Source organism: Natator depressus, chromosome 18, assembly GCF_965152275.1.
Source record: "Natator depressus isolate rNatDep1 chromosome 18, rNatDep2.hap1, whole genome shotgun sequence".
NCBI classification, from domain to species: Eukaryota; Metazoa; Chordata; order Testudines; family Cheloniidae; genus Natator; species Natator depressus.
The window spans coordinates 1,206,339-1,232,695 of NC_134251.1; the positions used below are offsets into that span (position 1 = coordinate 1,206,339).

Here is a 26,357-nt window from a genome sequence, read left to right on the forward strand (position 1 = left end):
TCAGAGACAGCACTGCCCAATGGGAACTGTTTGACGCAGGTCACAGCAAAGGAGCTTTCCAGCAAGTTGGAAGAAGATATAAAAGGGGCACAATGACATCCTGGGGGGACCTCACTCTCCCTACAACACCTCACCTGGAAACACCTGAGGAACAAAGACTGAACGGGAGGAAGTGATGGTCTCAGGCTAAGAGATTTCTAGCCTGTGTATGAAAACCTGGGAAACTCAAGCTGCAAAGCCAAGGCCACTTGTGCCTTAAGAATCTGCCAGCCTGTTTATCACTCAGGGTGAGAATTTGCTAATACATCTCCCACCTGTCTAGTGTGTTAAGCTCAGTTTGTGGTTTTGTTTATTTACTAGGTAATCTGCTTTGATCTGTTTGCTATCACTTATAATCACTTAAAGTCTATCTTCTGTATGTAATAAACTTATTTCATGTTTTAATCCAAACCAGTGCGTGTTTGACTAAGGTGTCTGGGGAAAATCTCAGCTTGATTTCCGCAAGTGTGCATGGTCCTCTTCACACTGAGGGAGAGGTGGACTGGATATTATAACCCACATACGGCCAGATTTGACCAGGGCAGGACGTACTGCTCTGGGGTCTCAAGCTGGGAGGTTGGTGGCTAGAGAGCCTACGTGTGACTGCAGCTGGGTGTGTCACTACCTGTGTGAATGATGGTGAAAGTGCAAGCTTGGAGGACTTTGCAACTTGTCACACCAGTAGAGTGCAAAGGGAGCCCAGGCTGGTGGGTCAGCGGGCCCAGTAGTACCCCAGTTCCAGGTGGCATCCTGGGGGGGGGGGGGGGGGACTTGTCACACACGGCACACCAGGCACCCCCCTTCATAGGTAGGGTTGCCAATTCTCCAGGATTGCCCTGGAGTCTCCAGGAATTAAAGATAAATCTTTAATTAAAGAATATGCCATGTGATGAAACCACCAGGAATATATCCAACCACAATTGGCAACCCTACTTGCAAGGCCCAGAGCCACAGCACACTGGGCACCCCTCCCCCAAGGCCCAGAGCTACGGCACAGCTGGGCAAGCCCCTCCTAAACCCCTCGCAGAGCCCAGAGCCATGGCACACCAGGTACCTCTCCCCAGGGCTCAGCACACCAGCTGGGCTCTGTGATCTAAGAAAGCCTCCCCCAGGGCTGTCAGAGGGAGACCCAGGCACCATCCTTCTGTAGGGCAAGTTTGGGGGATGCTCCCTCGGGGGCTGGCTGTCGCTGCAGCAATCTGTGGCACCAAGTCTGCTTAGATCCAAGCAGGAGGCAGCCACACAGTAAATCACTGGCCAGTGTCTGTCTGGAAGCAGGATCAATCTGGAGGTGTGGGACTGACATCGGCATCTGGGGATCCAGCCCTGGGTTCAATCAGCTTCTCCAGCCTGGCACTAGTGGGTATCATGGCCCACAAGGCACCAGCTCAGCTTCAACGCCCTTTGGAAACATCAACTAGCTTCGGGGGCAGCTCTCTGCTCTCAGCACCCCATACTACAGGTGGGGAAACAGAGGCATTGAAGGGGCCCACAGTGCCAGTGGCAAGGCTAGAATCTAGCTGTTCTGAGGCCACTGAGCCCCTTCAAACCCTGGAAGGAACCAGAGCTGTGGCAGGGGTTGGTTTGTGTCCCTCGGACACACTTATCTCCATGGCACCCGGCAGGCACTGCTGGGAATGAGGCTGCCAGGCCCGGGAGAAGTGGGGGGCATCAGAATGAGCTGGCAAGGCCCCCACATATTAGAGGTTTCCCCAGAATATGTGGGTGGTCCCCAGAACACCCCTGGGGGGGTGCCCCATGTCACTCTCTGCCAAAGGATCAATGCGGTGCGAGCTCGGCACCCACAGCCAAACCCAGACACACCGCAGGTCCCTGCTTCCTGCTAGGAGGAAGAGGAGGGTTTATCCATGGCGGGACGATGCCCCCAGGGGAGCTGCTCAGTCAGAGGTGCCCAGTATAGTCCCAACGGCTGCCACGCTTGCCTGCCTGACCAGACATGAGGGATTTGCAATCTGCGCCTAACCTCATAAAGGAGGTGGTGGATAGCTCAGTGGTTTGAGCATTGGCCTGCTAGACCCAAGGATTGTGAGTTCAATCCTTGAGGGCGCCATTTAGGGATCTGGGGCAAAAATTAGGGATTGGTCCTCCTTTGAGCAGGGGGTTGGACTAGATGACCTCCTGAGGTCCCTTCCAACCCTGATATTCTATGATTCCTAGGCTGGGCTTGAGCTGGCCCAGCAAGGCAGGAAATGGGCAAGCTTCCCACAAGTCGGCTCAGCTCTTCGATGCCTCTCACTCCCGACCTGCAGCCCCCACTAGTCCAGTGCTGGACCTGTCCCAAACAGCAATCCAGCACATGTGGTTTTGCACCATGTGGACATAGAGATCTCACCAAGCCATTTCCCCTCACATCCATCCTGGCAGTCAGGCCCCCAGACCCCCAGTGGGAGCTGGAGGCCCTGGGGGGCCTTTGACTCTGACCCTGGAGTGCAGAACCCATGGTGGGGACTGATGCCAGCAGGTGCCCTGGCTGCTGCAGTTCCCAGGCAGGCAGGGAGGGAGGGAGGGAGGGAGGGGTGTGCAGAGGGAGGGCTGTTTCTGATACATTCAGATGCATCTGGGTCACACTGTGCCTTTCTCCTCCCGCACATGGCTTCCCTGGGCCGATCAGGGACACGACCTGCCCTGCAGCCGCACTTCCCAGGCAGCCAGGAGTGTCTCACTGCTCGATCAGGGAACGCTTTGCTGATGCTAGTTAAGGTCTGCAGTGTTTGGCTCCCTGCTGCTCATCCAGGGAGTGCTCCTCCCGCCCGCCCAGGGAGCTCTCTGCCTGCCTGCCCACCTGCCCGGGGAGCTCTCTGCCTGCCTGCCCACCTGCCCGGGGAGCTCTCTGCCTGCCTGCCTGCCTGACCGGAGAGCTCTCTGCCCGCCTGCCCGGGGAGCTCTCTGCCCACCTGCCCACCTGCCCGGGGAGCTCTCTGCCCACCTGCCCGGGGAGCTCTCTGCCCACCTGCCCACCGAGCTCTCTGCCCACCTGCCCGGGGAGCTCTCTGCCCACCTGCCCACCTGCCTGGGGAGCTCTCTGCCCACCTGCCCACCTGCCCAGGGAGCTCTCTGCCCACCTGCTCACCTGCCTGGGGAGCTCTCTGCCCACCTGTCCGCCCGCCCGCCCGCCTAGGGAGCTCTCTGCCCACCTGCCCACCTGCTCGGGGAGCTCTCTGCTCACCTGCTCACCTGCCTGGGGAGCTCTCTGCCCACCTGTCCTCCCGCCCGCCCGCCCAGGGAGCTCTCTGCCCACCTGCCCACCTGCTCGGGGAGCTCTCTGCTCACCTGCTCACCTGCCTGGGGAGCTCTCTGCCCACCTGTCCGCCCACCCGCCCGCCCAGGGAGCTCTCTGCCCACCTGCCCGCCTGACTGGGGAGCACTCTGCCCACCTGCCCACCCAGGGAGCTCTCTGCCCACCTGCCCACCCCGCCCGGGGAGCGCTCTGCCCACCTGCTTGCCCAACCGGGGAGCACTCTGCCCACCTGCCTGCCCTGCCCAGGGGGCCCTCTGCTCACCTGCATGCCCACCCGGGGAGCGCTCTGCCCAGCTACCCGTTCTCCCGGGGAGATCTCTGCCCGCCCACCTGGGGAGCTCTCTGCCTGCCCGCCCGGGGAGCTCTCTCTGCCCGCCTGCCTGACCAGGGAGCTCTCTGGCTGCTGGGCACACAGATGGGCTCCCAGACACAAGTAAAGCTCCGGAGCAAACAGGTAGGAAAATGCACTTACAAAGCAATTCTCCATCGGACTGGGCCTGCCAAGGGGAGGAGACAGTCTGAATTATTACAGCACTACATCACAGCAACACAACCCCACCCAGCACAGAGCCACAACACCATAACACAGCACAACACAACCCCAGCCAGCAAAACAACAGAGCAGAGCCACAACACAGCATAACATAACCCATCTAACACAGAACCACCACACAACCCCACCCAGTGCCAGAAGACAGAACCACAACACAAGCCCATCCAACACAACCCCCAGAACCATAACACAACAAAACCCCAATCTAACAGAGAACCACAACACCAGCACACAGCACAACACAACCCCATCCAGCACAGCACAGAACAGAACACCAGTACAGCACTGCATCGCAACACTGAAACAGCACCGTGACAAAAAACCAGCACAGCACAGCAACACAGGTCAGCACAACTGTGCAACTCAGACCTGCACTAAGCCACCAAGTAATGCAAAGCAAAGTCACAACACAGCCCCGTGAGCAGAGCCTGCAAACACTACACCACCATTATAAAAAGGGAACAGTCCAACCCCCTCCTCTCCGCTGCTGGGCTCTGGCCTGAGTGCAATGCCAGTCCCACCGCGAAGGTTGGGGGCGGGGGGTCTGGGATCCTGGCCAGCCCCCAATCAGTCCCACACAGAGGGGCCACTACACACTTTGCTGCTTTTTCTAAGCAGCAGCCCTACGCACAGGCCTGGCTCTGCTCGTACACCCCGAGACAGTACCACTGCAGCCTAGCCCTGCACTGCCCACTCCAGACGCTACAGAGAAAGGGACGCCCATGGCTGAGCCAGGATTCAGCCACCCTCTTTCCATGGCCTCCAGCCCACTTGGTTTGACATGGTTGAAGGTCCAGGCTGTGAGCTCTGGAGAAAGCAGTGCTAGGAAGACAGGGGTGACCCGCCGGGCTCCTGCTGCAGCCCTTCCTGGGGATGGAGTGCCCCACACACCCACAGAGCCCCCCACGGCTCCCTACACACACACCCTGCACCCCTACACACACACACACCAAGAGCCCCCTGTCACGGAGTCCCCAGGCGATGCTCTGGAACTGCTCCCCATGAAGCCAGTCAGGCCTCTGGGGAAGTCTCCTTTCTGTGAGCAGCCTGTCTTCAGGACACAAAGCTCACACAGCTTCCACCTTCCTGGGTCTGACCTCGGAGCATTCAGCATCCTCTGCCCCTCTGTGCGCTTCCCACAGCGAGTCCGCCCAGGCGGGGTCCTGGGGAAGACAGAGGGTCCTGCCCCCCAACTCCGCAGTCAGACGTGACTCTCAGCCGGCCAGTAAAACAGAAGGTTTATTAGACGACAGGAACACGGTCTAACAAGGATCATGCACCGTTATCCCACTGTGATGAAGTGGGACTGTTCTTAATGTTTCCTCTGAATAGTGTGGGGGTGCCTCAGTTTCCCCTATGCAGTTCTTAAGTCTCTAGGTGGTGGGATAAGGGTGTATGATCATTTCAGAGCCCTAGAGGGCAGGTTTGTGCAGGGGTCTGGACACAGAGAATGGCCGACACCCTGTTTCCTGGCAACTGATAGCCTGGCCCTTCCCCCCTGCAAGGTGAGAGCTAAAGGGTTGGAGAACAAAGGAATCAGGTGACCTCCTGGCCCGGGAAAGGGACAAAGCCCAGAGGAGGAGGGGCTCGAGGGAGTTTCAGTTGGGGGCTGGCTGGGGACATGGAATGAAGGGCAGAAGTGGTTGTCTGGCTCACTGCCCCCCAAAATGGATGCAGCTGAGGGGTCCTGTTCTCTGCACCTACAAGCTCTGCGTTAGACCGTGTTCCTGTCGTCTAATAAACCTTCTGTTTTACTGGCTGGCTGAGAGTCACGTCTGACTGCGGAGTTGGGGGGCAGGACCCTCTGGCTTCCCCAGGACCCCGCCTGGGCGGACTCGCTGTGGGAAGCGCACAGAGGGGCAGAGGATGCTGAATGCTCCGAGGTCAGACCCAGGAAGGTGGAAGCTGTGTGAGCTTTGTGTCCTGAAGACAGGCTGCTCACAGAAAGGAGACTTCCCCAGAGGCCTGACTGGCTTCATGGGGAGCAGTTCCAGAGCATCGCCCAGGGACTCCGTGACACCCCCCACGTAGATACTTAAGAACTGCATAGGGGAAACTGAGGCATCCCCACACTATTCAGAGGAAAGATTAAGAACAGTCTCACTTCGTCACATCTCTCCCCCCTTCGAAACCGAACTGAGCGGGGTCACTTTAGCAGTGACCTGGGGAAGTTCGAAGCCACCAACATTCCCATGAATGCCCCAGCATCTCTTCCGTTCCTTGGTGGGAGTTACACCAGGCCCTTCCAGTTTCACGCCCTCCCTTAGGTCAGGGGTGGTCGATAGCACTCGCATGCCACATGTGGGAAGGTTTATGCGGCCCGTGCCCTTTGGCCACCCCAAAACCCCCGGGGGTCAAACTGGGATCGGGTCTTCTCCCAGCGCTTCAGTCTGGAGGACTGCAATTCGGGCTGTCTTGGTTAAGAGCCCCCATCTTGACCTGGGCCACATACTGTTCACTTACAGAACTAGCATGGAGACATCCCTTTCTCAACAACCTTGTCTCCCCAACAAGCTGGCCAAACACAGCCACTTGTTTATAGGACTGTTTAACTTTCTTAACAGCTTTCACTTCATCTGAGACCTTCTCAAAGCTATCCACACTGGATCTTCCAACAGGAAAGTCGGTGGATCCATTCACAACAGAAAATTTCTGGCTGTTAGGAACTGAAACTTCCTTGATTAAATCACTTTCACACCCTTCAGTTGCAGTAAACTGCTTGCAAAGACTCCATGAGGATTCCTTTCCCGAGGGCTTTTCTATGCAACAATTCACCCCTCACAGAAATTCTGCTCTTACCCTCTTTACCGAGGGCTTGCTCTGGAGGAACACTTTCCTGAGCAACAGCAGACTCTTTCTGGGTCTCCCTTACATCCAGAATTACCTCTGGCCCATCCGGCGGATTCCTACACAATCCCCTTTCAGGCAAACTTACAGACTTCCTAGATAAAAGGTCAGAAGCCTTCTCCTTCCCTTTGCCACACACAAGTTCAGGAATCTTTTCCTTCTTGCGACAGGTTTCCACACCCTCAGTAGGTAACAGAAGCAAATCATCTTCATGCTCTCCTTGTGCCCTGGCTAGGATCTCACCCTGATCAGACAGAGTTGCGACACCCTTTCCCAACAACACACTAGCACCAGGCAAAATACAAGCACCAGAATTGTCTGGTCTCTGGGGTTTTACATAGACACTAACTGGATGCGACCTAGTTACAGGGCCATTCTCCCGAGCAGATACAAACTTAGGACCCTTCCCTTCCTGGGCTTTAGCTGAATCCAGAACCAACTCTGAGACAACTGCATCATTCTCAACCATCACAGGCTGAAAGGCCCCTTCTGTCTGCTCCACAGACAAAGAAGAGGCAGACACACTTTCTCCTTTCCCAGACACACAGCTTGGGATCTCATTCCCCTTGTCCCAGCACACAAGGCTGGTCACAGACAACTGCTTGGAGATCAGGGTAGCTCCCTCCATAGGCAAGTTGTGACGAAGTGGGACTGTTCTTAATGGTTCCTCCGAATATTGTGGGGGTGCCTCAATTTCCCTTATGCAGTTCTTAAGTATCTAGGGGGTGGGATAAGGGTGTATGATCACTGCAGAGCCCTAGAGGGCAGGTGTGTGCAGGGGTCTGGACACAGAGAATGGCCGACACCCTGTTTCCTGGCAACTGATGGCCTGGACCCTTCCCCCCTGCAAGGTGAGAGCTAAAGGGTTGGAGAACAAAGGAATCAGGTGACCTCCTGGCCTGGGAAAGGAACAAAGCCCAGAGGAGGGGGGGCTGGAGGGAGTTTCAGTTTGGGGCTGGCTAGGACATGGAGTGAAGGGCAGACGTGGTTGTCTGGCTCACTGCCCTCCAAAATGGACCCAGCTGAGGGGTCCTGTTCTCTGCACCTGCAAGCTCTGTTTTAGACCATGTTCCTGTCGTCTAATAAACCTCTGTTTTACTGGCTGGCTGAGAGTCCCGTCTGACTGCGAAGTTGGGGTGCAGGACCCTCTGGCTTCCCCAGGAGCCCCGCCTGAGCGGTCTCGCTGTGGGAAGCACACGGAGGGGCAGAGGATGCTGAATGCTCCGAGGTCAGACCCAGGAAGGTGGAAGCCGTGTGAGCTGTTTGCCCTGCGGACAGGCTGCTCACCGGAAGGCGACTGCCCCAGAGTCCTGACTGGCTTCATGGGGAGCAGTTCCAGAGCATCGCCCGGGCACTCCGTGACACAAGTCAATACCCCTGACAGACACAGACACGTTTCCTTCACTGTCACAATTCTCCCCCCAGGTAACAGGTAAGGTCCAGGGACACTCATCTTCCACTCTCCTCGCCTTCCCATCCTACTGACTAGACAAAGCCATCAGCTCACAAGGCTGCCTAGGCTCATCCAAACTTTCCTTACCGAGCACCTTGCCACTCCCAACAGATCCCCTGCCCTGCCTGGGTCTCCCCCCACTCAGCTGGGGTCTCAGCTCCCACTGTGCTCAGCGCTGCCCTTGCTGTCCCAGTGGGGTAGGCAGCGAGCTCACTGCTTTCCTCACTGCATCAGAGCCAGCGTGAGCCCCCTCTCCGGTGTGCAAGAGGGCGGGGAGCATCTCTCTGTCCCACCCAGCCCCAGGGGTCTGGTTACAGACAGGCAGATATCCTGAGCCTAGCCGCTCCTCCCTGCTGCCAGCCAGGTCATCTGCATTTTCACTGACCATTTCCCTCTCCACCGATTGGTTCCCTGGATTCAAATTCAAACCCTTGACAGTTACAGGAGCAGGGCCTGGATCCTGTCCCAAAGAGACACAGTCACCCCACAACAGGGTCTCGCAGCTGGTGTCCTGGAGAACCCCAACGGCCAGCCAGCCCGACCCCTCCTGTGTCTGCACAGGGATCTGGGCCATAGGCAGGGCAAGGGGCTTCATCCCTGGGACCCTCACCCAGCTCACACAACCCCCAGCATCTGAGGCTGCACCACCAGGGGCCTGACAACAGTTCTCTCTGTCCCAGGATCGCACCCCAGGAATGTCTCCCCATTGACCATCACCTTCCGCTCCCACTGGGGGTCAGAGGGGCCTGGCCCCAGGAAACTCCACACAGACATATAGGTTGGGGTCAGGAGTGGGAGCCTGTCCACCTCCCCACCCATCGGGCTGACGGAGTCTATGGCCTTGGGACCCAGCAAGGGAGCTAGACACCAGGGCTTTTCCGCAGGGTCCCCCTGGTTCAAATCTCCAGCCTGCTCAAAGGCAGTGAGGTGGGCATCCACATCCCCCCCTCCTTAACCAGGGGCAGCAATTTAGTTTCGAGGTTCCCTGCGGAACTGGCCCCCCGGGGTCTATCCCCACTCACCCCGGGGAGGTCCCCTAGGCCTCTCTGCTCCCCCACCGCCAGTTCATGCTGCTGCTGCTTCTGCAGCTCTTTCTCGGGCTCTCGCTGTCTCTCACAGTCCTCTTGCTCTCTCGGACTCAGCTCCAATCCCGTCCGTCTCCGATCCCCCGATGGGGAACCTGATTGTGAAGACCCCCGTCTGGTCGGGGACAGGAGTCTTGGGGGTGCCTGGCTCCCACTCCAGCTGCTCCCAGATCCTGCTATAGCCCCATTTGGGGTCAGGAATCTGCTCCTTAGAGCGGTCATCTTCCTCCAGCTGCACGATTAACTCTGCTTTGGTGAACTTTCCAATGCTCAACCCCCTCTTTCTGCACAGGGTTACAATGTCCTTCTTAAGGAGACGGTGACATGCCGTCACTCCACTCTTCCCAAGTTGTTGTGGACTCACAGGCCTGTGTGCTCTCAGCTCCCCATGGTTTCCAGGGAGAACCCCTAGTGTGCCAGCCCTTCTCGAGGTCACCCCCTCTTTGCCAGGGTCAAGCTGCAGACACCTCCCCCTCTTGGACTGCTCGCTGCAATCCCCCGGGGGACCCTGTTAGTGCAAAAGTCCTTCTCTCTCCCAGGGCCAAGCCACAGGCTCCTCCATCCCTGAGACTGCTCACCGCAGTCCCCAGGGGGACCCCATTACTGCACAGTCCTTCTCGCTGGTCACACACTCACAGGGATTAACCGCCCCCCAAAACCACTCCTCTCTGAGCCTTCAGCAAGCCTGGTCCTCGTCAATCCCCCTTCATTTTACTGCTCCCCAGTCACTTACTGCAGGAAGCGCCATCCGCGGGGTGCAGTACATCCCACCGCTGCCACCAGTTGTCACGGAGTTCCCGGGCGATGCTCTGGAACTGCTCCCTATGAAGCCAGTCAGGACTCTGGGGAAGTCTCCTTTCTGTGAGCAGCCTGTCTGCAGGACACACAGCTCACACGGCTTCCACCTTCCTGGGTCTGACCTTGGAGCATTCGGCATCCTCTGCCCCTCCGTGCGCTTCCCACAGCGAGTCCGCCCAGGCGGGGTCCTGGGGAAGCCAGAGGGTCCTGCCCCCCAACTCCGCAGTCAGACGTGACTTTCAGCCAACCAGTAAAACAGAGGTTTATTAGACGACAGGAACACGGTCTAAAACAGAGCTTGTAGGTGCAGAGAACAGGATCCCTCAGCTGGGTCCATTCTGGGGGGGCAGTGAGCCAGACAACCACGTCTGCCCTTCACTCCATGTCCCCAGCCAGCCCCCAACTGAAACCCTCTCCATCCCTCCTCCTCTGGGCTTTGTCCCTTTCCTGGGCCAGGAGGTCACCTGATTCCTTTGTTCTCCAACCCTTGAGCTCTCACCTTGCAGGGGGGAAGGGCCAGGCCATCAGTTGCCAGGAAACAGGGTGTCGGCCATTCTCTGTGTCCAGACCCCTGCACACACCTGCCCTCTAGGGCTCTGAAACGATCATACACCCTTATCCCACCACTTAAGCAATGCCTAGGGGAAACTGAGGCACCCCCACACTATTCAGAGGAAACATTAAGAACAGTCCCGCTTCGTCACACACACCCCCCACAGCCCTGCACACACACAGCCCTCCCACGCCCCCTGACACACAGCACCCCCTACACACACACCCTGCACCCCCTACACACACACCCAGAGCCCCCCCACAACTCCCTACACAAATATACCCATGAACATGCACTTCCTTGCTTGTGTAATGCACCTGCCATCCATCTCCCTCCCTCATTGTCGATCTAGGTACCAGACGCAAAAGGGATAAGAAAACACAGGGCTGGCAGGAATCGCACTGAGGCCAGCTGCTTTCTCAGAGGCCCCCACTGCGGCCCTGCCCGCTCGAAGTTAGCAGCCTGGAGGCTGATGGGGCTGGGTCCGCTTTCGTGCTGCCAAGTCAGAGCCCGCTCCCTGGGCTGGGTTGAAGGCAGAGGAGCTGGCAGGAGAGCTCCCCGACGTGATGCCTGCCCTGGCCTGGCACTAGGCCTGTGGACTGGGTGATGAAGCAGGGAGGATTGACCGGGGAATGGCGTTGAGTTCTACTGGGACTGTCTACACTGGGGATGGGTGAGCTGGGGATAAGCCTGTAACCTGAGCCAGGAGGGGGGTGGGGCCAGGTAACACCTTTGCCTGGAAACTGGACAAAGGCTGGAGGAGGAGCTGGGGGGAGGGGCAGAGAGCCTGCTGGAGGGGTTTGGGGCTGGCTGGGAAGATGCAGGGAACCCCAAGTCTGGGGTCTAAGCTCCTTGCCCCCCAGAGGGACCTGGCTGAGGGGTCCTGGTTGTACCTACAAGCCCTGCTTGGAACTGTGTTCCTGTCGTCTAATAAACCTTCGGTGTTACTGGCTGGCGGAGAGTCCCAGTGAATCGCAGGAAGTGGGGGTGCAGGGCCCTGACTCCCCCACACTTCGTGACAGACTGCAGATGTTTGGCAAAACCAAGGCCAGGGCCGGTTTGCAGGAACCTCCCCCTAGGCACCACCTGCCTGGGAGTGAGCAGACCAGCTCCCCATTGCCAAGGGGACAGGAAAGCTCCAGCAGGCCAGAGCACACGGCCCTGGAGCTGCAGCAGGGGAGAATGTGTCAGGACTCCCTGACACCTGTCTGATCCAGCCTCTGGGACAAACCTCCCTCCACTGCAGACTCCAGCCTCCCTGCACGGACTGTCTCCATTCAAGGGCTCTCCCCACCCCCTCGGTGGGTACATCGCCCCCTGCATCACCCAGCCCACAGCTCACCCACATCCTCCGGCCCTGCTCATCTGTTGCCTTAGCAGGATTCCAGAGCGGCCCCACTCTCCCCACATCCCCCTCACCCAGGACATGATGCTGACAAAGCCATTGACCCTGTGCTGGGACTCAAACTCCCCCCCCCGCAGAATGGGGGAGCTCCAGCTTGCGTCTGGGGAGCTGCCCGGCTGTTGCTGGGCTGCCTGGACGCTGGCTGCCTGCTCTGCCAGGGGAATAGCTCTGTCTTGGTGTTGGTTTAGGCATCTTATGTTTCAAGAAGGGCTGGCGCACACTGCCCACGGTTAGTCCTTCCTGGGCCAGCACCTTACAACCAGCTAATGGCCCACCATCCCACAGCTGCTCCTGCACCCACTTGGCTCTTCCCACCTTACTTCCCCCAACCCCATCACTTTCACGGGGGTCTGTCCTGACACCAAGCCTTTGACTATTCAGAGCTCATCAACTGCACCTGTGATTGCTCAGCTGAGCTGAGCAAGACAGGTAAACCACTAACGAATAAAGGGTCGGTGAGGCAGCTGGGCCCAGGGGAGCTCTGGAGCGTGCGTCTGCAAGGATGCATCCCAGGTATACAAGCTGGGACTGCTGGAAACAAGGAGATGCCGTTGACTCAGCTGGAGGAAATGGTAGCTCCCAATCGGTTCCACCAAGTTTGTCTCGGCCCCGTGGTACTTCAAAGATTGTAAAAGAAATCCTGGTACAGCTGACAGTGCGAGGTCCCAGGCTGTCACTGGTCTCAGCTGGCCATGCTTGCTAGGGCTCAGCTCCTTTGGTGCCAGCAGCAGCCTTCAGCTCAGGCTGATACAGATCCCAGCAGCAGCAGAAGGCACCTTACGCTCAGTGGGGCTTCAGCCAGACTCCTGGTGCCCAGCAAATCTGCCTTCAGAGATGGCTCAGCAGTGCACAGCCACCCGGGCAAATTCAGAACAGCCCAGGACACAGGGTAACTCGGGGCACAGTGGGGCCCGAGTCAGAGGGTCTGAGTCTCCTCTTGCTTGCCCCTTAGCATCACTGGCATGCCTCCTGATCTACGCCAGGGCAAGAGATGGATCTGGCCCAATGCCACTGAAGAGCCAGAAGCCAGTCCCTGCCTCTGGCTTCTCCTGCAGATCTAGGGCTGTCTGATCTCCATATGCAAATATGCAGATGAGATGTTCGTTTGCTGCTGTCTCCTCAATAGGGAACTAAATGGCAGCCGAGCTGCCTTCTAGTCCACGCCTCTGCGACAGGAAGCTCGACCTCGCCGGCGTCTCGCTCTGCACCCCATCCTCTCCTCAGAGATGCCTGCCCTGCCAATCTAGGCACTGCTCAGGCTGCAAGGACCAAGGGCCTTGGGATCTTCCCCTCTTCCCCCAGTGAGTGTGGGACAGTGGGTGTTGCACCCTCCCTTTCAGGGCACAGGGCTCAGACCCCAGCTTGGGCAGTTAATTTCACATCCGGTGGCGCATCTTGTCCTTCTCTGCGCATGGCCCCAATGCACCAGTGCAGACGCTGCAGCCGTACCCAGGCTCTGTGCCTGCCCCACTGCAGCTGCTGCCGAACTTTAACTCAAAGCGAAGGGGCCACAGTCAGGCCCTGGCAGGCAGGGGTAGCGCCCAGGGAGCTGCCTGGCCTTGCTTCGGTACCTACTCAGTTGCATCAGCTTGGAGCCCCCCCTCTGTGAGGAGGTAATGAAGCTGCCGCCATTCAGTCCCCAACTAACCTTTGCAACCTGATCGGCGATGCAGAGCTGCTGCCCCACCAACAGCTCCCTGCAGAGCAATTCCATCAGGCGGCAGGTGCAGGGCCCAAGAAACTGAGGACTCCTCGTCAAACACCAGTGCAAACCCTGGGGCTTGCTTTGATGTCTCTGTGAGGATGGGACGCAGCAGAGAGAGGGAGTGTTGACCTGGGAATGTGCCCTGGGGACGGGAGACCTGAGAGCCTGTCACCTGAGCCAGGAGGGGGAGGGGGAGGTGACACCTCTGCCCAGGAATGTGAACAGAGGCTGCAGGAGAGAGCCTGGGGGGGGGGGGGGGGTTAGTTTCAGTTTGGGGCTGGGTGGAGGAACGCAGGGAACCCCAGGGCTGGGGTCTAAGCTCCCTGCCCCCCAGAAGGACTTGACTGAGGGGTCCTGGTTGTACCCACAACCGCTGTTTTGGACTGTGTTCCTGTTGTCCAATAAACCTTCTGTTTTACTGGCTGGCGGAGAGTCTCAGTGAATCCCAGGAAGAGGGGTGCAGGGCCTGGACTCCCCCACACTCCGTGACAGTCTCATGTTCCTGCTTTTGGGCCCTCCTTAGGCAGTGGGTTTGCTTTACATTCCCCGACCCTTAGATCCAGTGAATCCTTCGGGATGGGGAGGGAATCCAGCTCTGTTGCAGGTGGCCTGCGGGATGGCTGTAGGTCACTGCAGTCCCCGCATTGCTCCTGAGCAAGGGAGCAGCACCAGGGCCTTGCAGCGAAAGGGGGCAGGGATTTCCCCTGGTGCTGCAGGCTACTCAGAGCTGTTGCATACGGACTCTTGGAGCTCTCAGGGCCCCACTTGGCAGCGGGGGAGACAGAGCGCAGAGCTGGGAAGTGGCTTGTCCCTGGTCTTGCAGCACGTCAAAAACATGCCTTGGTCTTCTGGCTCCCAGGCCTGGGCCTTAGACACTGCTCCTGCTGCCTTCCAACCTTGCCCTTGGTAACGTCTCTTGGGGCGGGGACCCAGTGTCACAAACTAGCATAAGAGGATTTAGGGGGCCACATGGGGTGTGAAGAGCTTCAGTGCTGCAGTCCCAGGTCTCCGAGATGGGAAAGGCCCTGTTGAGGCCCTGGGGAGTGACAGCAAGACTCTTCCCCACAAGAGTGGTCAGGCCAGTCATTTTCTCTCCCCCGCGCCGCCGTGGCTCTCTTCTCCACAGGCTGCAGCAGCTCTCCGGTCAGCCTACTCACTGCCCCACGTTCCTCCTCTCCTGCCTGTGCATTTCCATCCCCAGGATCTCAACGGGGGCATTAATGGGTTAAGGCTAAGATTTTGTCGCTCGAGGCTGTTGCCCGTGACTGGAACCCTGCCAGGGCCCCGCTGGCTGCCAGCTCCAGTCCTGGCCCCCGGGGCTGAAGCCAAGAATGTCACAGAGGTCTCTGGAAGTCACGGGTTCCGTGACCTCTGTGACATAAACGTAGCCTTAATTAGTATTGATGGACGCATCTCTAGGGCCACAGCTTGGCAGGACACTTCACAGTGCCCTCCCTGAGGACCGAGAGCCTAACTCTGCCCCCAATACCCCCATGCAGCCCTTCCTCCTCTCTCGCTTACCCCCTGGTGTAAATTAGGAGTAGCTGCACTGGCTCCATGCTAAGGTAGGGCGAGAAGACTCAGGCCCAGCTAGAACACGATGGGGAGGGGGAGTGGAAGCCTCGGAAGGAAAGCAGGGCTCCCATCATTCATCCCCAAGTCACAGTTCAGACGTGTCAGTTCTGGAAACAGGCCTTACTACTCCCGGCCCTGTGCCTTGGCCACACCGGCCTGGGAAGGCTGCCCAGGGCACTGCACGGCTCTCTGGAGAGACAAAGCCAACTCTGGCGTTTCCAGCCCTGATGGGAGTTTGGTGATGGGTGTCGCTGACTTGACTAGCAGAGCTCTCTGCCAACCTAGCAAACTTTCAGCCAGGGGACTTCTGAAACCCCAGCTGCAGGATGCAATAGACGCAACAGACCTGATCTTTACGGGTTCCTGCTGTTGCCCGCACTGCAATGCCCAGCGCAAAGCTGAGCTGCACGGAGCTTGGCCAGCCGTGGGGGGACTGCGCATCGCAGCACGGTGTGGCTGTCTCACTCCAGGGCCATGGTGGGGCTGACAGGATGCCATGGTGCTCCCACCCCCCAGCCTAAGGGTGCCTTACAGGCAGGGCCAGTGCAAGGATATTTTGCGCCCTACGTGAAACTTCCACCTTGCAGCCCCCCTCCGGCCCGGGGAGCCCTGCGGCAGCTCCCCGCCCCCGCCCTGCGGCACCCCTCCGCCCCCCCTCCACCTGGGGAGCCCCCCCTTGTGGCAGCTCCCCGCCCGGTGGTACCCCCCTTGCAGCAGGTCCTCACCTCGGCTCCGCCTACTCCCCGGAGCACGCCGGCGCCACTCCACTTCTCCCGCCTCCCAGTGCCAATCAGCTGTTTGGCGCCGCAAGCCTGGGAGGGGAGGAGAATTAGAGCAGGGGCGGGATCTCAGGGGAGAAGGAGGAGCGGAGGTGAGCTGGGGTGGGGAGCGGTTCCCCTGTGCGCCCCCCCCACCCCCATTACTTGCTGCGGATGGCCCTCCCTGCACCCCCCTGCCCCAGCTCACCTCCTCTCCACTGCCTCCCCTGAGCGCGCTTTTTGGCGCTCCCAACCACTTGGCGCCCTAGTGGTCGCACCAGCCTTGCTTACAGGACTAAGTACTGTACCTGCCATACTTTGAACTCCTTGGAGCCCCAGGTTCAAGCCCTGCTAGGGTCAGCTCAGCTACCCCTCCCTTTGAGGTGACAAAATGGAGTCTCTTGAAAGTTTATCCCACAGTGGTTTTCTAGGTAAAGCATCTGCTCTGAGGGCATGAGAATGCTCCCACAGAGCAGGAGTTGTAACCACCACAACCCCACTCTCTGCTACTTCAACAAAGGGAGGTTGATATGAAAAAAAATGATTATTGCAGAGAGTTCCATTACATGGTGCCCAAAGCCATATTTTCCCCTAGCTCCGCTCTTGTGCAGGCTGCAGCAGGCTGTTGTCTGCCACCCTCCGCCCTAGAGGTAGCTGAATTTCAGGGGTGCTGCATACATCCAGACCAGACCCAAACACCGGGGTCCTCGCTCTAGCAGATTCTCCTTGACTTGGTTCACAGAACTGACTGAGTGAAAACAAAATCAGAGCCCAGATTCTCCACTCACTCACACCAGTGCAAATTGCAGCCCCTGGAGACGCCCCCGCACAGAACTGGGGTGAGCCAGTGGTGAGTCAGGCCAAGGACTCCATGACTGTGGTTTGTGAAGTGCTTTGGCGGGAAAAGTACAAAACCTGCTTTCAGCCCCTGCTTTGGGGTGAGCGTCGTCCCCTTCTAGGCTGCCCGGGAGCTATTGCGGAAGGCAGGCTGACCGCTAGCATCACTTGGCACATTCTGAGGACCCTGCACAGGAGAGACACCAGATCAAACCCAGTCCCCATCCATCCCCCGCACAACGGAGCCCAGCTACGCTCTTCTCTTTGCACTCTGCATCCCCAGGCTGGGACCTCACTGCAGGGGGGCACACACTGTGTCTGGCTTCTCTCCACCAGACTCCTGGGATGTAATCCTGGCTCCCCGGACATCGACAGGCCCACCCCAATCTCCAGATACCCAACAGCACCAGCCTGACTGTGAGGTGGCACCTTGTCAGCTTAGAAGCGACACTACTTTGGGGTGAGCAGAGCAGTAGGAAAGCATCGACACTGCTGGACACTGAATAGATTTGGGAGACAGACATCCACTGAAATTCAGGATGGCAGAACAGGATTAAATCCATAGAGCCCTGGACTGCCCAAGGGGATGGGCTATTACAGGAACTGGCCATTAGGTGACACTTTTGCTCCAAGCAGAGCTCTTCAATTAACCACATTTCTAGTTTGAGAGAGGAAAGCGAAATCCTGATAAATATCAGAGCAGAGATGGGCCCAATCCCCAGCTCCAAACACCCCGACCCAGTGCACACTAGACTCCGCTGAAATAACAGAGGGGATTCTGGGTAGGCCCCTGCTCCAATAGTAAAAATAATGCTTAGTGCTTGTGCTTTGCAAAGTACTGTGCTGAATGCATAGTCAGCGCACCCACACTCCTCCGAGCAGCTGCTGGGATCCAACAAGATCACAGCTGCAGTCATGCAAGCCCACCTTTGAGACCATTCTGTGCGGGGTCTGGTGCCAGCCTGAGACTCCGGACACCTGGGTTCTAATCCTGGCTCTGCCACTGGACTGCTGGCTGACCGCTACCCCTGTGTCTGCCCTGTCCATTTAGATGGTGAGGTCTTTGGCTCAGGGCCTGTCTCTCACCCTGGCTGCAGAGCCCAGCACAATCGGGTCTCTGGCTGCTGCTGGATTACAAGTACTGATAGTAACTTTTGCCTTTTTGCACCATGTGATTCTGTGCCCCTCGAATGTCACACTCCATGAGGTGGCATTCCCTTTAGCACTGAGAGGAAGAACGTGTTCTCAGGACTAAGCCACCTGCCCTTGAGAGCAGCCTGGTTCAGAGCCACGTTTGTGAGACTCAGTGCATAACACGAGAACAAGAACAGGGCCGTGCTCCTGATGGAATGGGAAAGACCCTGAATTTCCAGCACTCCTGCCTGTCGTTATGGCCATTTCACAACTATTGCAAAACACACCTTGATCACTTGTGTAAGCAGAGTCAGGATGAGCTCCACCCTGACATCTGGTGGTGAGGTGTGGCAAGTTGTGGAAAAGAACTTCAGGGGCTGATCTCATTTGCATAGGAACACCCACCCCGCCGAGAATGAGGCCATAGCTGCCCAAATGGTCACTTTGGCTGCTGTGGGATCCCCAGTGTCTCTGTTATTGGGGCAGGAAGAATAAAATTGTTATTACGCTGATTATGGGAATCAAGGAGAGTGGAACTGTACTTGGCCTTTTGTTATGATGGAGGGACTCACCATCAACTAAGTAGCACTCACTAGGCAAGGGACATGGGTTCCAAAACTCTGTGAATTGGGAGAGGTTTGTGACAGGTATTAGTATCTTGTGGTGTGGGTGCCTTTGTGAGGGCCTGAAATACCAGTTGCACCTCTGTCTCTCTCCACTGTGGCATGTCAGAGCTAATTTTGGGTCTATTAAGAATCTTGCTACAGGTACTTTGCTGAATTCACTTTGGCCTTATGGTTCACCAGCACTAAGGCTCCCACTACTATGAGCTGAAGTCACTGAGCACTGTGTCAAGCAGTGGGGAGCCAGAGGATCTAGAGTGCAGTGGTGCTGTTCATGGATAGGCTGAGGGAGTGTTCGTGAGACGGTGAGGCGAGCTGTGCAGAGAGGAGCCCTGTGGGGCAGTCAGCTTCAGGTCACATAAGGTGCCCCTTGCCTCTTTCCTTCACACACACAGGCACATTTTTAGCCAGACTGGGGAGTAACACTCTGCAGATGAACTTTTGAACTCTGGGGCTGGACTTCTTGGACTTTGGGTGATTTGTGGATTGCTGGACTCAAGAGACGTTTGGGTTCTGGGACTCAAGAACCCGAGGGAAAGGACGTGGCCCAGTTTGCTGGGGTGGGTCTTTGCTCATGGTTTGGTTGATGAACACTAGTTGTGGTGTTTCCCCAATTTAATGCTGATGTCGTTTACCTCATGTTATTAAAGATTCTCTGCTACACCGAGACTCTGTGCTTGCGAGAGGGGAAGTATTGCCTCTTTGAGGCGTCCAGGGGGTGTGTAAGATTTTCCCAGGTCACTGGGTGGGGGCTCGAGCCAGTTTTGCATTTGCTTTGATGAGAGGGAACCCCTGTGAACTGAACCCGGCCCTTGCTGCTATCAACTCGGCCTGGCAGAAGGGTTACACTTGCGCTACAGAAGCAACTTCATTACTAGCAGCAGCACTATGTTGTTATCCTCTGGACCAGCAGCTAGAAAGGAATGGCACACAGTTCCCAAGTACTGGACAGTGTCAAGCCAGGCATCCAGTGTTCATCTACCACAGTCTAATGCTCCAGAGCAAGGCTGGCTGAATGGAATGAGATGTGGCCATGAGTGGATGGCTAAGGGGAAGAGTTCAGAGGGGAACATTTTCACAAGTGCCTTAAGTTAGGAACCTAAGTCCCATTGCCTTTCAATCTTCAGTTCCTAAGGCCTGCTCCTCAAAGATTTTAGGCACCTAACGCTTATTGATCTCGAAGGGAGTTAGACACCTAACCTGTGTAGGTGCTTTTGAAAATCCCAATAGGCTCCTAAATGCCTTCGACAATCTTCAGAAAAATTAATTCAAAATCATTATTGACAACTTGATATGGAGCCTCAGTGGAACATTCCCAACCTCCCAAGGTCATTTGCCTCGCCCATGCTAGTCTGAACCACACGGGCACTGCCACCCAGCGTGTGCCGCAGTGCCACACCAAGCACGCTGAGTGCACATGTGGAGCTGTGTGTGTGTACAATGTGTGTGCGTGCGAGTGAGAGAGAGAGAGAGAGCGAGAGAGCACGAGACAGCTCATGTGCTCACTTCTTGGGAATGGCTAAATACATCCCTCTGTGTGTTTCTCAGAACAAGGAGCGCAGTGTGGAACCCTGAATCCAGATTTCTCAGCATTTGAAGGGGGTCTGATTTGAAACCCTAGTTAATCTGTATCGTATAAAAACCTGCCTCCATGGTTTTTATTCGCACTTATATCCAAATTAGACGACTGTTTCAGTTCCAATCCAAAGGCTTCTAAAATCTTGCATGGTTTGGACGCCATCAGCCCAAAGCCAACTTCTGCTCCTGCCTCAGCCTCCAACCCAAACCCTGGTCCTGCCTGACCAGAAGCCCAAACGCTGGCCTAAATCCCCAGTGGGTGTGACTAGTACACCACTTCCCTGGCCTTGGCTAGTCCCCCCAGAGTTTGTCTTGCTGGTGCGAAATGGGGTCGGCTTTCCTCACATTCAGACTTGCATGGACATGTCCATTACAATCAGTATTTTTGCTGCGCAGCGGGCCGGCCGAGCTGAGGCACCAGGACATGTGTGTTTCCTGGTAGACATCCCTGAAGTTAGACATGTTACTCCCTTCCGATCCCCAAGCTAGTCAATTTCCCCACTTGCCATTATCATAGAATCATAGAATCATAGAATATCAGGGTTGGAAGGGACCCCAGAAGGTCATCTAGTCCAACCCCCTGCTCGAAGCAGGACCAATTCCCAGTTAAATTGTCTTCTGTGCCAGCCACAGGAGAGGACCCACAAAACCCACTGATGGGAAATACCTTTATTAATGCCATTCTGGGACCAATGTCAGTGGGTGGAGGGGAAAGCTCCTTCCCCTGTGCACCCCCTACACTGGGTCCTAGGGACAGGGCGATATCTGGCTTATTCTGGGGGGTCATTTCATCTACTGTAATAACTGGGTTTTAATCAAATCAGCCTGAAGAGCTCCTGTGGAGGGAGCAATTCCAGTTAGGCCAGCGCTGTCTGATTAGTGTGCACATGCACAGCCCCATGGCAGTAACATGCTGCTGCTAGTGTGACTTGGGCTTAGCCAGTGGGGTAAAACCAAAGTCTTCTCTGCTAGGTTCCTTTCGCTGCCATGACTTCACTGTAGGACCAGTCATGATTTCCCCTGCCGTCCTGCTTCTTCAGCACAAAGCCACCCGAGCATCACTGGACAGCTGGGCCTGTAGAATTCAGTCCCCATCTCTCCCAGTGCAAGATGTTCTCTCAGTATTCTGAATGCAGGGCAATGGATCTGCACAGGGCAGGCCATCAGATGGAGCCTGCTCTGGGAGAGGGAGGATCTGAGCAGAATGACTCTGCACATTCCCCACAAGCAGCTCCTCTGAAGCTTCCCCAGATAACACCTGAAGCTTCAGACAGAGACCAGTGGGGTCTTCACAACACAATGCAGTACAGAGCATCAGCCTCGGGACAGGAGGGTGGTACAGTACCGAGCGGGGTCTTGCTGGCATCGCTTCTCTACAATTTCACTTCCAGTTCTTACCCATCTGTGGATTGTGTGTCTCTTACACAACACTGTGTATACATTACTGGGTGTCAAAGGAGGACGGGGGCAGGGTAAGAGAACATGTGAGGAAATCCTCAAAGTTAAGGATGTTGCCTCAGTCTGTGTTGACTCTGCCATGCTGTTCAGCCCAGGTAGCTAATGACAGATGGGGGAGGGATAGCTCAGTGGTTTGAGCATTGGCCTGCTAAACCCAGGGTTGTGAGTTCAATCCTTGAGGGGGCCATTTAGGGATCTGGGGCAAAGATTGGGGATTGGTCCTGCTTTGAGCAGGAGGTTGGACTAGATGACCTCCTGAGGTCCCTTCCAACCCTGATATTCTATGATTCTATGACTCACAGTTTAAGGCCAGAAGGGACCATCATGATCGTCTAGTCCAATCTCCTGCACCTCGCAGGCCACAGAACCTCACCCACCCACTCCTGTAACAGACCCCTAGGCTCTGGCTGAGTTACTGACGTCCTCAAACCATGATGTAAAGACTTCAAGTTACAGGGAGTCCACCATTTAGTGAGCTGGCCATGTGGCTGATCTCTTGGGATTAGAAGAAATCTTTGTTTGATTAAATTGGTTTTAAATGACCACACATCATATAGTCTAGTGTCTGGGTGGTGAAATAAGGGCTGGGATACCTAAGGAGACTGCATTTCTGACTTCTTGTGAACCAGTGTGGGGAGACAGACGTTTACTTTATTACTAATGGAAGAATAACCACCAGTTTGCAGTGGGTCTGCCCCATTTCTCTGCAGTTTGTCCTGAATCTGGTTTTCTTAGCTATGACCCACTGGATCTGATCACACTTGCCAAGCTTTGACACTGGTGCAGCCCCAGTTGCTCCAGGGCAGGTACTCCAAAAGAAGCATCCACCCTACAGGAAGCCTCCAAGGGTTATCTGCTGCTGTCATAAATATAAAGGGAAGGGTAAACACCTCGAAAATCCATCCTGGCCAGAGGAAAAACCCTTTCACCTGTAAAGGGTTAAGAAGCTAGGATAACCTCGCTGGCACCTGACCAAAATGACCAATGAGGAGACAAGATACTTTCAAAAGCTGGGGGGAGGGAGAAACAAAGCTTCTCTCTCTGTCCATGTGTGATGCTTTTGCCGGGGACAGAACAGCAATGGAGTCTTAGAACTTAGTAAGTAATCTAGCTAGAGATGTGTTAGATTCTGTTTGTTTAAATGGCTTAGAGAATAAGCTGTGCTGATTGGAATGGATATTCCTGTTTTTGTGTCTTTTTGTAACTTAAGGTTTTGCCTAGAGGGATTCTCTATGTTTTGAATCTAATTACCCTGTAAGGTATTTACCATCCTGATTTTACAGAGGTGATTCTTTTTACTTCTTTTAAAATTCTTCTTTTAAGAACCTGATTGCTTTTTCATTGTTCTTAAGATCCAAGGGTTTGAGTCTGCAAATTGGTGAGGATTTTTATCAAACCTTCCCCAGGAAAGGGGGTGTAAGATTTGGGAGGATTTTGGGGGGAAAGATGTTTCCAAACGGACTCGTTCCCAGTAACCGGTATTAGACGTTTGGTGGTGGCAGCGAAAGTCCAAGGGCAAAAGGTAAAATAGTTTGTACCTTGGGGAAGTTTTAACCTAAGCTGGTAAAAGTAAGCTTAGGAGGTTTTCATGCAGGTCCCCACATCTGTACCCTAGATTTCAGAGTGGGGAAGGGACCTTGACAGCTGCATTACTATCTATTGGTTTGTTTGAACTTCCCCGGTCCTGTCCTATCCAGTGATGCCCCAAATAATCACTCCTGCTACCAGCGCTGCTCCTGTCTGCTGCTCTCTGTGCTAGGAGCCTATCCCAGTGAGTGAAACCTTGTTAATCAAACTCAGTTAACCCCAAAGTTCCCATTTGCTAAAGCCAGGGCCTTGCTTCCCGTCTCCTTAGAACATACTTGAGCAGCCATCAAATCAACTAGCAAGGACCAGTGCAATCAACAGCTGATTTGCTGGCAAAACAATCCTGGCTCTGAGCTGAAAGCAGAGGCCTCATTGCGGGTGAACCTGATAAGATCTGCCAGTGCCCACAGGAATATGTGTGTGTGTGCGCGCGCGCACGAGTGCGCACAAAGGCCGCTTGCAGGGAAAGCTACATAACTCTTACGGGCGGGCTGTAGAGTCAGTACAAGGCAACACACATTCCTGCGTGGGCAGCTTGGCCCCAGTGTGAAAACAGTCCCTGTTGTCAAGTATCAGGAGGTAGCTGTGTTAGTTTTATCCACAAAAACAACAAGGAGTCCAGTGGCACCTTAAAGACTAACAGATTTATTTGGGCATAAGTTTTCGTGGGCTAGAACCCACTTCATCGAATGCATGCAATGAAAATTACAGATGCAGGCATTATATACTGACACATGAAGAGAAGGGAGTTACCAGACAAGTGGAGAACCAGTGCTGACAGGGTCAATTCGATCAGGGTGGATGTGGTCCACTCCCAATAAAAGATGAGGAGGTGAGAGGCAAAGCTGCTTTTGTAATGAGCCAGCCACTCCCAGTCCCTATTCAAGCCCAAATTAGTGGTGTTAAATTTGCAAATGAATTTTAGTTCTGCTGTTTCTCTTTGAAGTCTGTTTCTGAAGTTTTTTTGTTCAAGTATAGCATGCCCAAATAAATCTGTTAGTCTTTAAAGTGCCACCGAACTCCTTGTAGTCCCTGTTGTGTGTCCTGGCCAGGGGCATGGGGAGGAGAGGGACTCAGCGTGACAATCTCCAGGGTAATACCCAGAATGAGCACTGAGAGCCAAATCTGTCCTGCCTCCTCCGGGGCTGCAGCTCCTGGGAGGCAGAGCCAGAATCCAGCTCCTGAGCCTGCTCCCCAGCCTTTCTGCTGAGCGTGGGCATCTGGGCTGTCAAAGCTCCAGCAGCAAGTTATGCCCAGTCTCAGCTCTCTTTCCTTCCCTCTCTCTCCCTTTCCTTACTGTTTTCTCTCTCCCTTTCTCTGGCTTTCCTTTTTTTCCTCCCCTCTGATCTATTCCTGGGCATTTCTCCATTCCTTGTGGGATTTCGGCCTCTGCTGCCCACTCCTTCAGGGACAAAGTCCCTGATCCGGGTGCAGGTTACTCTTGGCAGCCCCTTTCCAACACAAGGAAGAGCAAACCCCTAAGTCAAATGTCCATGAGAGGGGGAGGGGCTGCGGCAAGGAAGTACAGCATTTGCCCATCACAGTCCAAACCTCCCACCCCATTCCTCAGTTAATTGCTAAGAGCAGCCCATCCCAAAGTGTGATTACACAGAGAGAGGTTACCTGGTACCCTGCAGCCGGGACATGGATGGAGCACTAAGTCAGGTTTTCTAATCCTTTTCTCATTTTTGATGCTCTCCTCTGGACTCCCTCCAATTTGTCCACATCTTTCCTAAAGCGCGATGCTCAGAACCCGACAGAGTCCTCCAGCAGAGGCCCCACTAGTGCCGAGTAGAGCGGGACAATTACCTCTTGTGTCTTACATACAACAGTCCTATTAAAACAGCTCACAATATTCGTCTTTTTTACCACCGCAGCACATTGTTGACTCATATTCAATTTGTGATGCACCAACCCCCAGATCCTTTTCAGCAGTACCACCGCCTAGCCTTGTTACGCCCCATTGTGTAGCTGTGCAGTATTTTGCACTAGTCTTGATTGAATTTCACCTTGTTGATTTCAGATCAATTCTCTAATTTGTCAAGGTTGTTTCGAATTCTAACCCTGTCCTCCAGAGGGCTTTTGTTCTGTTTGTACAGCCCCTGACACATGGAGTCCTGGTTCCTGACAGGGGCTCCTGTGTGTTACCACAACACAAATAAATCACAATGATAGCCCATCCCCAACCTCACGGCCACCCCACCACCCCTCCAGGTCACCATCTTTGAAATAATATTTTAAACTTCTGTTTTTAAGATTTGGAATTCCTCAGCTCAGAGGACAGCTCTGCAAGCAATGAAATACAGGAGTGGGAGAACCCAGCCCAGCCCTCCCCACTGAGGACAATGAAGGACAAAGCAGGGGGCTCTACCTTTCATGCTTCCTCCTCTTCCTGGCTCGGTACAGCAAGCCGATGAGCATAGCCAAAGCACGCAGCTTCATTTTCTTGGAGGGCATACTGGCCTCTCGCCTTAGGGACACAGCATGAGGCTAGCACTCTGGAGTCACTTCTGCAAGCCAACTGGCCAGGTGTGGGACCATCCTCAGCCCCTTCCCTTCTCTCCCACCCCTGGAAAGACTGCCCAAGGCAGGAACCGTCAGCAAAAGTGGATCTCCCTGTGCAGCGACCTACCAACTGGCTCGTTCCTTAGATGTGCCTGTTCTGAGACTCTGGCAAATTTCCTCTCTGTGCACGTTGGTGCACTTCCCCTTTGTTGCCCCAACCTGCATGGCTACTGCAGAGATCCAGGTGAGCAGCAGAGACATAAAGGGAAGGTCTCCCTCTTCTGCTTTAGCATTTGCCAGGTGAGGCCACCTGCTACTCTGGAGTGCTCCTGCTCCGCAAACTGCAAGCTGCCAGGAGACCCCAACCCCTCCCTGGGGCAGTGGGGTGTGGGAGGTTAGCGAGTCTCCATTAACTCTCCCCAGCTGTCTCTCTGGGGCGTGATGACCCTGGAGTTGGATCGCCACAGGAGACAGTGCATGGAAACCACCCCCTCACCATCATCTGCTCCCAGCTGCTCGCCACATGCAATCAGGCTGCGCTGTGCCGGAGAAAGCCCCCTCCAGGTTCACTGCACCACACACCAGGGCCCTGCCACCCCGCCTTG

The 26,357-nt window shown here is 55.5% G+C and overlaps 1 protein-coding gene across 11 annotated transcripts in view; it reads right to left on the reverse strand.

Moving 5' to 3' along the window:
* The window catches only part of RAP1GAP (RAP1 GTPase activating protein), a 186,946-nt gene that overhangs the window by 82,492 nt on the left and 78,097 nt on the right, over positions 1 to 26,357 (reverse strand). Inside the window, exon 3 of one of the 11 annotated variants that reach the window (XM_074933965.1) lies at positions 3,771 to 3,795. The exons of 9 other annotated variants lie outside the window; for them this stretch is intronic. The gene's annotated coding sequence lies outside the window, so the exon portion shown is untranslated. Of the gene's footprint in view, positions 1 to 3,770; positions 3,796 to 16,945; positions 17,055 to 26,357 lie in introns of those variants that run through there. One more of the 11 variants, XM_074933964.1, reaches the window with a different exon arrangement.